The sequence below is a fragment of the Thunnus thynnus genome, chromosome 22 (assembly GCF_963924715.1).
Source record: "Thunnus thynnus chromosome 22, fThuThy2.1, whole genome shotgun sequence".
Classification (NCBI taxonomy): Eukaryota; Metazoa; Chordata; class Actinopteri; order Scombriformes; family Scombridae; genus Thunnus; species Thunnus thynnus.
The window spans coordinates 26,923,577-26,935,629 of record NC_089538.1 but is presented as its reverse complement, the minus strand read 5'-3'; the positions used below and the strand labels follow the sequence as shown (position 1 = coordinate 26,935,629).

Here is a 12,053-nt window from a genome sequence, read left to right as displayed (position 1 = left end):
ACGTCACTGTAACAGTAGAGGTGGTAGAATCCTGCCTTTATATCCACCGGGTAGGGAGCCATCCTCTGATCGAACCTGAACCATTCTCCCGGTTTCATTCCCATGACGTAAGACAAGGGTGGATGAAAACGTAGATGATATTTACCCCCGGCCTGAAATTCAAATCTTTTCTGAATGTGGCTGAACTGTACATAAATATCCGAACCGATTTTTCTGAGAAAGGCGTTCAGCTCGGTCATAAATTGATTCACGCTCGAGTAATAACCTCCTCTAATCTTTTGAGTACGAATCATAACCGTATCCTCATTCTGGTCTTCTTCGGGTTTCTCTCTCCATTCAAAAAGCCCCTTCTCTATAGGAACGTTAAACCACGTGTGAGGGTATGAAATCTCCGCTAAGGCCACCTCCCAGGACCCCTCTAAATCTATATGCTGAGCCAAATCCACCTGATAAGCGGAACTCGTGTTATTTTTAAAGACGTTGAGGCTGGCGTTGGAGGGTAGGGTAATGTAAAAACCCTCTCTAGAGAGTTGATCCATGATGCTCGATGGGTTTTTAACGATAGACTACCGGTTTTTGAAGCTCACGGGGCTGTTTTATATATTTTTTAGGTCGTCGGCATCTACCCAGCTGTTGAATTTCTCAGGCCAGTTTTTCCAGCGCACAAGAACCTGCTTTTTACCCCTAAGCGTACGTCGTTTTAAAATTTTCTCCACTTGATACAGCTTATCCTGACCCATTTTTACTTTTTGCAGCTCGGGTTCATAAAAGGATCCCTCGATAGACTCTCCGTCAAAATCTTTGAGTTTGTATACAGGAGGATAGCGTGGAATGCATTCTGACACCGTAAACACTTCATCTGTAAAACTCTGTTCATATTTTTTATCAAACACCCCTCTCACTTTAGATATTCTCACCGTGTCTCCTACCTTGAAATTCATTTCTGATTTAAGATCATGTATGGGGGTGCTACCGTACAGGTTCTGAAACACCTGAGGGGTATTTTCTGGAGTCACCTGCATCGGCGTCATTTTAATACTACTATGATAGCTATGATTGTAGCTCTTCACCAAGTCTTGTAAGACATCGATATATCTCATGGTATTGTTTGCTGTAAAATACCTCCACATTCTACCTTTTAAGGTACGATTAAATCTTTCAATCACAGAGGCCTTGAGATCGCTGGCTGTGGCAAAATGTATAATACTGTGTTTTTTCATTAAAGCCTCAAAACTCTTGTTAAAAAACTCTCTCCCTGCGTCGGTCTGTAGTTTTACCGGCGTCTGACTTTCCTCAAAAATGGATTCAAAAGCCTTTACTACCTCCGTCGCAGTTTTTCTCTTCAGAACCCGTACATAAGCCTTCTTGGAGAATACATCGATGACGGTTAATAAATAATTAAAGTCATCGTTGTATTCGCTTAAGGCCTGCATGTCACAAAGGTCAGCTTGAAACTGATTTAAAGGTCTAGGAACAAAGACTCTGTTTCTGGTAAAATGTACTCGGGCGGGTTTATGTAGAGTATAAGCATCCTGCTCTGATAAAAAGTCTTTGACGTTTTCAATCCTGACATTTTCCCCCGTTTTATCCTGTACAGCCCTATGGAGTCGGTCTATCCCGCCATAACTACCAGGATGTGCTGGGTCATAGTATACTTGCTTCATAAATCTTGCCTCTGCCATCCTATCTTTTTTATCAGCCTTACCACTCTCATCAAAATCTGAGGTTGGAATGATGACAAGCAGCTGCGTCAACACTTTTTTATTATTTATTTCTCGCTCTCTCTCTCTCTAACTTTTTTTTTTTCTTTTAATTTTTTAAAAAAAAAAAGTCTCTCCAGTTTTCTTTTCAGTCTCTTTATTTATTTTTTTTAATCATAAGCAGTTCAGCTCATCAAATCGATATAAAAAAACACTTAAAAGGTATAAAAAAAAATGTTGTTCAAGTCTCAAACAAACAAAACATGTTCATCGAGGGAAATAACAAACAGACATGTTCATTGAGGAAAAATAAAACAGATCAAGTATCTCAGAATAATATGCTCAGTAAATGCTATTACATACTTCTTGCAAGATTCTAAAACATAGAATAGAAAAAAACCGTACTAAACTCTAATCTTCATCAAGGTTTGGTGTAAGACAGAAATACCTAGGGTATGCTGAATTATGCGGTGTAATCGTCTCAGTTCATCCGGTATATTTAAGGCTATGTTGTTTTGCAGACAGAGCGTTGCAGCATCGATGAACAGAGCATACAGGGCAAACACATGTCCGGCTTTTGCCTGAAAAGAATCTTTAGCCCATTCTGTCAAAATTTTTGCAAAGGTATCGGACAAGCGAAAAGAACTTATACACAGAGTATCCAGTACAATCAGTTCCCAGTCTCTAAGTACAGAGACGAGGGCGTGAGAGCGTACTTGTTGTAAAATGTTTTCAAGTTGTTCCATCTCTGCAGTTCTGAAAAAGAGGTCTGTGTTTCTGATTGACGAAACTCTGTTTTGAATCACCCGATCCAGTAGATCTATTAAATGACCGATGACAGATTGATCACCCTCGTAGGTTACAAGTTTTCTCCACCGATCCAGTAGATCTATTAAATGATCGATGACAGATTGATCACCCTCGTAGGTTACAAGTTTTCTCCAGTAATTACCCATCTTTTTTTTTTTTTTTCTTTTTTTTTTTTTTTCTATGCCTCCCAGTATTCAGCCATGGCCCGGAGTTGCGTTATATTCATCAAATCATCCCCTATCAGCTCGTCGTACATTTTATGAATAGCTTCAAAGATCTTTCTCTCCGATCTCAACTCATACAACAGCGTTTCAGCAACAATCTTGACCTTGATGTCATCCGTCTTGATGTTACGAAGCGTCAGCAGGCGTTGAATAGCAGGAATGAATTTAGGAGTACAAAGGTCCTTCATCAGTCCTTGAAAGTTATCCTTGTAGAAGTCATCCTCGAGCACGTCCAGACATTGATGTTCTTTCTGACTGGGGTGTTTCACTTGACACCCGTAACAGGCGTTGCGACGGTACTTGTGGAGAGCATTGTTGAGCAAATGAAGCGCACCCTCCTTCACGGTCTTAAGAAAGAATGTCGATATCCACCCGTCTATTTCATCATCATCATCAGAGGATGTGGAGGCCGGGATCGGGGGTGTGGAGGCAGGGTTCGGGGATGGGGCCTTCATGGAGGCTGGGCTCGGGGGTGGGGTCTCCATGTCAACAGGGTCAGACTCCGGGGAGGTGTCAACAGGGTCAGACTCCGGGGAGGTGTCAACAGGGTCAGACTCCGGGGAGGTGGGAATTTCACAGGCGTAATCCTCCATCTCCTCGACCATGTCCGTATCCGTGTCAGAGGAGGAGGAGGTAGAGTCCTCCGGGGAGGTGGGAAGCTCGAGCTCCTGGTTGCACTCCGTCGACGGGGTTGAAGACCGGTCCTCCATCTCCGCATAGACCGTAGAGGGGGGCTGATCTGTCTGAGAGGCTGTCCCCGTACAGCCCTCCTCTTCACGGGGAGTTGAAACCTCAGGGATTACCGGCATGACGGTATTGGTAGTGGTGCTTGAAAGAAATCTGGTCCAGATTGGATCCGCACGTATCCTCGGATGGGTCTTGCGTCTGGGCATCTCAAGTATCTGACAGTAACTCTGTTCAAGTCTGCGTTCTCTACCCCGTCTCACCCAGACCTTAATATAAGAACATAGAGGGGGCGGGGATGGGGTGGGGGTGTGGTTAAGCTGTAGAAGTGGGTGTGTCATTAAAGTTTAGCGTTTTCTTCGTAGCTAGAATATCCTTCCAGTTGCAGCAGCTGTGAAAGAGTGAACTGATCTTCTCAGCCGTCTGATTCATCTGGTCTGACCAGGCCGTTACGGGTAGGACCAGCATCGTCTTAAACACCCCGCAGTCGGAGTTGAAGGCCTCCAAGACAAAGACGTCTGCCACGTCCTTCAATGCATGCGTGACAGAGCATGACGGCTCCTTTATCTCGCCCATGCGGAGACTGGCTCGATGGAACCAGCGGCCACAGGCCGCAGATCTTCCCTCCCACGTAGCGCTGAAAAGAATTCTTCTCCTCCGGACCTCACTCGTGGACGGACAAGATTCCAAGTCTTCCCCACGCTTCATCCGTTTAGGGGTCGAAGGAGAGCTTTGCCAAAGAAATTCAGGCGTAGCCAGCTTCAGCACTCCCCAGTCATTGGAGGTCAGGGAGACTGTGTAAGAATCGGGCCCAAACGTCTCATTCTCACCCAACTGATACAGACAGAGCTCAGCCATCTCATACTTGAAAATGTACCCCCAGGATCCACGCAGCCCATAAGGCTCTAGAGACCATTCTTCACGCAGGGACTCTGGAGGAGGCATCTGGGTACGATACAGAAACACCATGCTTTTCCGCGGTGCATTGCAGTCAGCGAGACTACCCATATGCGTAGACTTATCATTGTAGAGGGATACAGGCGTCTGGCTAATCATCGACATCATGGCTCTCTCTACCCTTAACTTTGCCTGCTGCACGTCTTCAACGATGGAAACTTCTTCTTCTTCTTTACAGTCAACTTCCCTTTTACCGACCGGTTCAGACATGGTGAGTTCTCTTTTTTTTTTTTTTTTTTTTTTTTTAAATAAAAAATTCAGCCTGAAGGTACTCTCAACGCAGACTCTCCAGAATTTATTTTCAGTACTCTTACATACCCTTTCAATTTATAGGATGATAAAATTTGTGGGAATGGTCTTGGGCGGAGTTAAGGTATGAAGCGAGGGTAAAGATCTTTTTTTTTTTTTTTTCTCTCTCCTTTTTTTCTCTTTTTTTTTTTTTTTTTTTTTTTTTTTCCTCCATCAACAACCATGCTGCTAAAAAAAAAAAAAAAAAGGATAGCAGAAGGTGCTTCTAATTTACTTTTCTTCTCTATCAACAAACACAACTTACTGCTGGAAAAATCATCTTTTTAACACAGTTTCTCACTTTTTTTATTCATTTCTCTATTTTTCTACAGAAAATGCCATAATACCGCCGCATTTCAAAATACCCGCGCCAGACTAACATGTCTAGACACATAACTTACCAATTTCACGCTTTCCCACGATAACCTAATATATGCATAAATTAGGGTGACCTCTTGACCTTGACTTAGATCTGTCAGTATGACGTTCACACTCTCCCACGATAACCTTGCATAAATTATGCTAATTAGGGTGACCTCTTGACCTAGTGACCTATGACCTAGAGCTGTCAGTTTGACGAAAGGGTGTACCTTATACTCTCTCTTTTATCTAAGTTATGACCCTGAGTATCCATGGTAACTGGCTTCCATCTGATTGGTTTATCTGGGTGTCATGATCACCCCAGGATTGGAAAACATAATGGATCTAAATTTACTGCCCCTTATCCAAGAAATTGAAAGTAATTTACTAAACTGGTCAGAACTGGGCCTTTCATTGATAGAAAGGATAAACATCTTAAAGATGATTGTAGTTCCACAGATTCATTATATTCATTATATTCCTCCAGCTTATAGGTGGGCAAGAAGCCCTCTTCAATAAGAAGATATTATATGCATCAGTGGAGGAGGGTGGTCTGGGACGCCCAAGAACAGACTGGTACCATTATGTCTTGTCACTCAGTCAGTTATCTAAATCAGATCTACCAGAGACCTGTGCTCCTGCTTGGGTAGCAGTGGAGGAAGATCTGGTGGATCCCTTCTTAATGCAAGCTTTCCTCATCAGACAGGAGGGGATGTACCTTATAGAAACCCTGTCTGGCATTTACTAGAGACAGCTGCAGAAGACCTCATCAGACCTGCAACATGAATCCCTGTCATACCAACAGGTCGTCAATATGGTAAAATAAGTCACTGAAACTTAATAAAAACTCTGTCATGTGATAATTGTGTGAGAGCAGGAATAATGCTAATGGAAGACCTGTTTGATGGGAACATTTACTCTCCTCTGAACAGCTGGTGTCTAAATATAATATTATATATTATTCAAATAAGTAATTGTGTTACAACAGCAGACAAATCTTGCTATCAGGAGTTACGGTGATCAAGTTGGAAGCTCAGAGGGGGACATCCAGGTCTTATAACATGCTTAGAAAACATCAATCCCCCAAATACGAGGGTGTTGAGCTCACATGGGAAAGATCTTGGAACTGGTGTTGAAAGGGAAGCCTGGCAGAGAGTACAGAGACCACTCAGAGAACCTGGGTTACAATGTGACCATCTGTTCTCTATCGTATCCAGACTATCTCTCCACCCTACATATTACATATATATGGGGACTCTGGTAGACACACCATGAGGAAACCAAGCAGACCCAGCTGCTCCTGCAGGACCCTGAAACAGCAGGTTAGTTCATATAAGATGTCGCCCCCACCAGAGTCACCCATGTGCTCAAACAAAGGAACTTTCACAAATTTACACGACATAAACACCCATGACCAAAGCACAAGACCCCATCAAGACTTAGCTGGCCCCACCAGAGTCCAACTGTAATGGATGGAAGACCACCTAGCCTGCCAGGCTGCAAGGCTAGCTTTGAAGAAAAAGACATCACTCTGAGCCGAGGTCCATGGTCCCAGAGGCATGGTATGTCAGGCCATGTCCTGCTGCACTGAGCCCAGCACACACTCAGTGAATAAAGGTGCTGGCTGCTGTGTTCATGCAGTAGAACCTGATAAAGGTGGACGGGATCCACCAAGAGGCCTCCATGTGCTCTTGAAGTCTTTGGGGTCTGTGAGCTCAGACTGGTTCACGTTCATGTTGTTTAAAGACATGAATCTGTACAGCTGGAGCTGCCAGACTGTAGCTGTAACTTTGGTCACAAGGTGGCAGCGTTGAGACGAAGAACAGTTACTCTTTCTGTCTGTTGTTGTTGACCTGCAGTGATCCAGTTTATGTGAACGTGTCAGACTGGTTGGAGATGAACCAGGGGGGAGTTCCATCAAGCTGGCTAACGGGACGGTCTGGATTATTTCAATAAGCTTCGCTAATTTAAGTGAGAGTTCGTTCCATCACTGCGGCTTATATGAGTCCCAGCTCAGTAACCATGGTAACCATGGTAACTCAGTCAGCAGAACTAGCTGCTCTGTGGCAGGTTAAAGGTCAAACTTAACTCAGCTGTGTGTCAAAGAACGTCCGACAGACGGAAACAGACAGAAACAGACTCTAACAGACGCTTCCATCAAGTGTCTTTTCACACTCGCATCACTTGTCTGTGTTCAGGAACATAAAACAGAAGAACTGTGAGGGACTTTTATAAATATACTTCAGTAAATCTCCATTTTATTCGCGGTCACTCCTGTATTGGACTGAACCCTTTTATTTAAAAGCTCAGTGTTTATAATTTAAGAAATAAAAGTGTGCCAGCGTTATTTTGAAGTTATTTATTTATTCATTCACTCATTTTGTTCAAGCTGTGAAGACAAAAAGACAATTAAATAAAGTCTAAACCATGAATCCTTCTGCTGTGTTTAAATGTTTACAGTATTAACTGCTTATAGTAACAACATTCACCGCTCTCTTCACCTGTTCTGCTGCCGGGAAAACAAGGAACTCGTTGCTGACAAAATTCAGAACCTGCTGCTTCTAAAATGCTCACAATGTGTTTGAAACAGCTGCACTGTGTTTAGAAACAGTCAATAAAGTTCAGTAACTCTGTATTCATGTAGGGTAATAAATATACACACACATCAAGCCTGCAGGGATTGAACCATCAACCTTCTGGTGATCAGTTCACTCCTCTAACCTTTAGACCATCACTACCTGCCCACAGGTGTGCATTTAATCTGTCATCAGTTTTGTGCCGAGTCGTCTCCTTCACCTTGTTAACTGTAGTTTATATTCTTCATATAGTTTCATCAGCAGGTTTGTTCTGTTCGCTCTAGTTTTCTCTTCTTTTAGTGACACAGTTTCGTCTTTTCTACAATCGACTGTTCTGGGTTGTTTATGTCCTCCGTGCACACTGCAGGTTTATTCCAGTCTGGATAGACTGAACGCTGACTAGACGCAGCTAAACTGTGTTAGTGGAACGACTTGATCCTCAAGTGGAAGTTGATGTTAGTTCTAGTCAGACCTCTTTCTGTAGCTGCGTTGATGGAACAGCCCTCTGGACTGAACAGAATCCATCACAAACCACCAGAAAGATCAACAACATGACGTTTTATAGAAACTCTTCATTGATTGTAAAGATTTGGATTTCATGAGTCTGATCCTCAACTAAGACTTGTAAACATGTAAATATGTAAACATGCAAACATGTAAATATGTAAATATGTAAACATGTAAACATGTAAATGCGTGTACAGGTGGAGAGCAGTATGGACTGTAAGACAGCACACAGTGTGACTCTACAGTGTTTTTACATGAAAAGGCCCAAAAAGGACTTTTGGTGACTGTATTATATTATATTTACCGTATATATTATATATATATGAGGTTAAATATTTGATATGTAGACAAAGACACTCACATATAAAAACACACTTTTACCTGAAGACACTCAGATATACATGACTTTAAAGTAAATAAATATTAGTGCAGGAGGCTAAAAGCTCAAATAAACTCAATGCAAGATAAACAGAATTAAATTAAATAAAAATCATTTTGTTTTATTTGAGTTTATTTATCTCTGGATTGATGCGTGAACGAGTTTGATTAGTCAGCTGATTAATGGTCGGCATGTTGATGGTCCGCCATAGACTGTAAAAATATGGACGTAGCCACCGTAGCCTCACCTGCTGGTTTCTGAAGAGCGGTTTTGAAGCTCAGAGTGGGCGGGTCCAGCCATCGCCATCTTGGCAGCGCCTGACTCCGCCTGACTCTGCCTGACTCCCGGCTAATCCGGAATAAACAAGGAGGTGGAGCTGAGGCAGCTGAATGAAGCCTGGTTGCTGAAACAAGCCACCTAGCGGCTAACGACCTGTCAATCAAAGCAGCCGTGTCCTTAATTATGTAAAAAATACTAAAATGATTATTCAATTATCAAAACAGCCAGCTGCTGCCAGCAACAGAGAGGAAGATGGAAGGAAGGAAACCTCAGTTCCTGTGGCCCAAATCCAGCCAGAAGAGAGAGTGGGAGACAATTGATTCAGACCTGGTCCTCCTACTGGAACAACAGAAGGACCCTGTTGAGAGAAAACTGGAGAACATGGGATCCATCATCTACAGCTGTGGTGCAGAGAGGTTTGGGATAAAGGGCAAAACGCAGAGGCAGCAGAAAGACCCTCTGAGCCAGTCACCATCCTGAACAACATACCACCAATTCATGCACCTGAACACCAAATGGACATAAGGCCCCCCACATGGAGCCAGGTGGAGAAGACTGTGAAGCAGGCGAGATTAGCATCAGCACCTGGGCCCAATGGTATCCTGTATAGGCTCTATAAGAACACCCTCGGAGTCCTTAAATACCTCTGGAAGCTGATGAAGGTGGCTTGGCAGAAGGGAGTGATACCGAAAGCATGGAGAAGAGCAGGAGGTGTCCTGATCCCCAAAGAGAAGGACTCGTCATCCATCAGCCAGTTTCGCCAGATCAGCCTGCTGAATGTAGAGGGAAAGGTCTTCTTCAGTGTCCTGGACCAAAGGCTCTCTACATTCCTGCAAAGAAACAACTTTGTTGACACATCAGTGCAGAAGGGTTTCAGGGATCCAGGGTTTCTCAGGAGGTCTGGAGCATGCCAATATCATCTGGTACCAGATACAAACTGCCAAAAAGGAACGGAGAGACCTACATGTGGTTTTTTTAGACTTTGCCAACGCCTTCAGATCAGTCCCTCACAAGATCTTGTGGATGGCCTTCAACTACCTCGGCGTACCAAACCACATCACAGATTTGGTCAAGAGCTACTTTCAGGATCTCCAGTTCTGTGTAACATCTGAGAATAAGACCACTGCCTGTGAGCATCTGGAGATCGGCATCACGGCAGGCTGCAGAATTTCCTCTCTGGCATTCGTCTTGGCAACGGAGCTGATCATACGGGCATCTCATTGGTTAGTGGGAGGCGAGAGGACCAAGAGCGGCCTGCGTCTCCCGCCAATTAGAGCCTACATGGACGACATGACCATCATCACGACAACAAAACCATGCACTGGATGCTTGCTTCAGAAACTCCAGGAAAACATCCAGTGGGCAAGAATGGAGTTCAAGCCAAGCAAGTCACACAGCATCTCTGTTGTCAAAGGCCAACAAACAGGCGAGCAGTTCTACATCAGTGATGTACCAATTCCAAGAGTAAGATAGATAGACCTCATCCTCTGGTCTACTTCCTGCCAGCTCGCCTACATCATAGAACTGACAGTTCCCTGGGAGGACGCCATCAAAGAAGTGTATGAGCGTAAGAAGCTGCGCTACTCCAACTTAGCAGAGGAGAGAGGCTGGAAGATAAGGGTGCGCCCGGTGGAGGTGGGGTGTAGGGGCTTTGTAGCCGGCACAACAGCAAAGCTCCTTATGGAGGTCGGAGTCAGGGGACAGGCTCACAGATAAGCCATCAAAGAGCTGGCCAACACCGCCGAGAGGACAAGCCATTGGCTGCGGCTGAAGAGCAGCGACACCACCTGGGCTGCTAAGGCTAACAGCTAACCGCGGGACACACACCCAGGCTTGATCAACCTGTGGTGGGCCTGCCTCAGCAGAGGGTGCATAACTGGCCGAAACACCCCGTGATGCTGAGGTACCCAACTGACGATGTGTCCCGCTGGTGAAGCCTTATAGCAGCCATCCTTCAAGAACTCCCGAACTAGAAGTGGTGCAAACACTAGAGACTGCAACATCAACAAACCTTATAATGTAGAAATATCATTAAATGAATAAACATTTGAGTTTTTCTCATAAAAGCTCCTGAAGTTCTGCGACTGCTGGAACTGATTCAACATATAAAACTAAGAGATCAGATATTTATATTTATCTATAATCTCAGGTTGTTTCACCAAAACCAAACAGAAATAAGTTTGTCTAGTTTTCAGTCTACGTCAGGATCTCTGTGTCATTACAGCTGTGAACATTTAATCAAGTTTATATTAAAACACATCCTGATCAATCAAATCAATCAATCAAAAAATGAGGTTTTTGTTTCATTTCTTAGTCTTTTATTTGTCTGTTAAACACAAGGACATTTTCAGGCAGGAGGAATCGACCAATCACAAACAAGTAGCATCAACAGTATACAGCGGGACCCTCTGATTGGCTGGTGAGGTGTCACTCTGTAAGGAAGACGATTGGTGGAGAGCAGTGCAGGTGAGGAGGGGCGTGTCCACGCAGCACGACAGAGTGTGTGTGTGTCACATGGTTGGGTTGTCATGGTAACAGTTGTCATGCTCAACCCCATATCGACGATAGTAAACAAAACAAAAACAAACGTAAACAAAACGACTAACTGTGACTAACTTGTTAACTCGTTAATACACTAAACTCACTACTTTGTTAATTAATTCACTAATTACTCTTCTTATTAACTAATGAGCTGAAAAAACAAACAATATGACATAAAACAAAATACTGTTGCCATGGTTACTGAAGTTAGCATCTGATTGGCTGTGGATTCAGCTGCTCCCATGGTAACAAACGAGGACACAGTGGTCCAACATGGCCGATAAACTGGACCGAATTCTGAACTGGTTTCTTATCTGGATTGAACTGACTAATAATCCCAGATTTATTACTAATAATCCCAGATTTATTACTAATAATCCCAGATTTATTACTAATAATCCCAGATTTATTACTGATAATCCCACATGTTCCAGGTGTGGCATTTGTGTAAAATAGATGCTGAACAGCCAATCAGAAGCAGTCTTACATGATATGTCTGAACCAATCAGAATCCTGTTAAATAACTATTCATTTATCTTTAATGATTTAAATGTGAAAAAACAAAAACGTATCACAAATAAATAAATAAATACAGACATGAATACATAAACCAGCTGATCGAAGATATTGATCAGTAAACTACTCAGCTGTAGGATCAATAGTTTGGTCTTTGATACACGCAGATTGATAATTGATAAGATGATGGATGTGAAGATCTTCCATCGTCATTGGCAGTGACATCAGAGAG

The 12,053-nt window shown here is 43.3% G+C and overlaps 1 protein-coding gene across 1 annotated transcript in view; it reads right to left on the bottom strand.

Annotated features, from left to right (window-relative positions):
• Positions 1-11,065: 11,065 nt before the first annotated feature.
• Positions 11,066-12,053, bottom strand: part of atp1b2a (ATPase Na+/K+ transporting subunit beta 2a) — a 24,690-nt gene continuing 23,702 nt past the window's right edge. Inside the window, exon 8 of the mRNA XM_067580188.1 lies at positions 11,066-12,053. This exon is cut by the window's right edge and continues 1,144 nt beyond it. The gene's annotated coding sequence lies outside the window, so the exon portion shown is untranslated.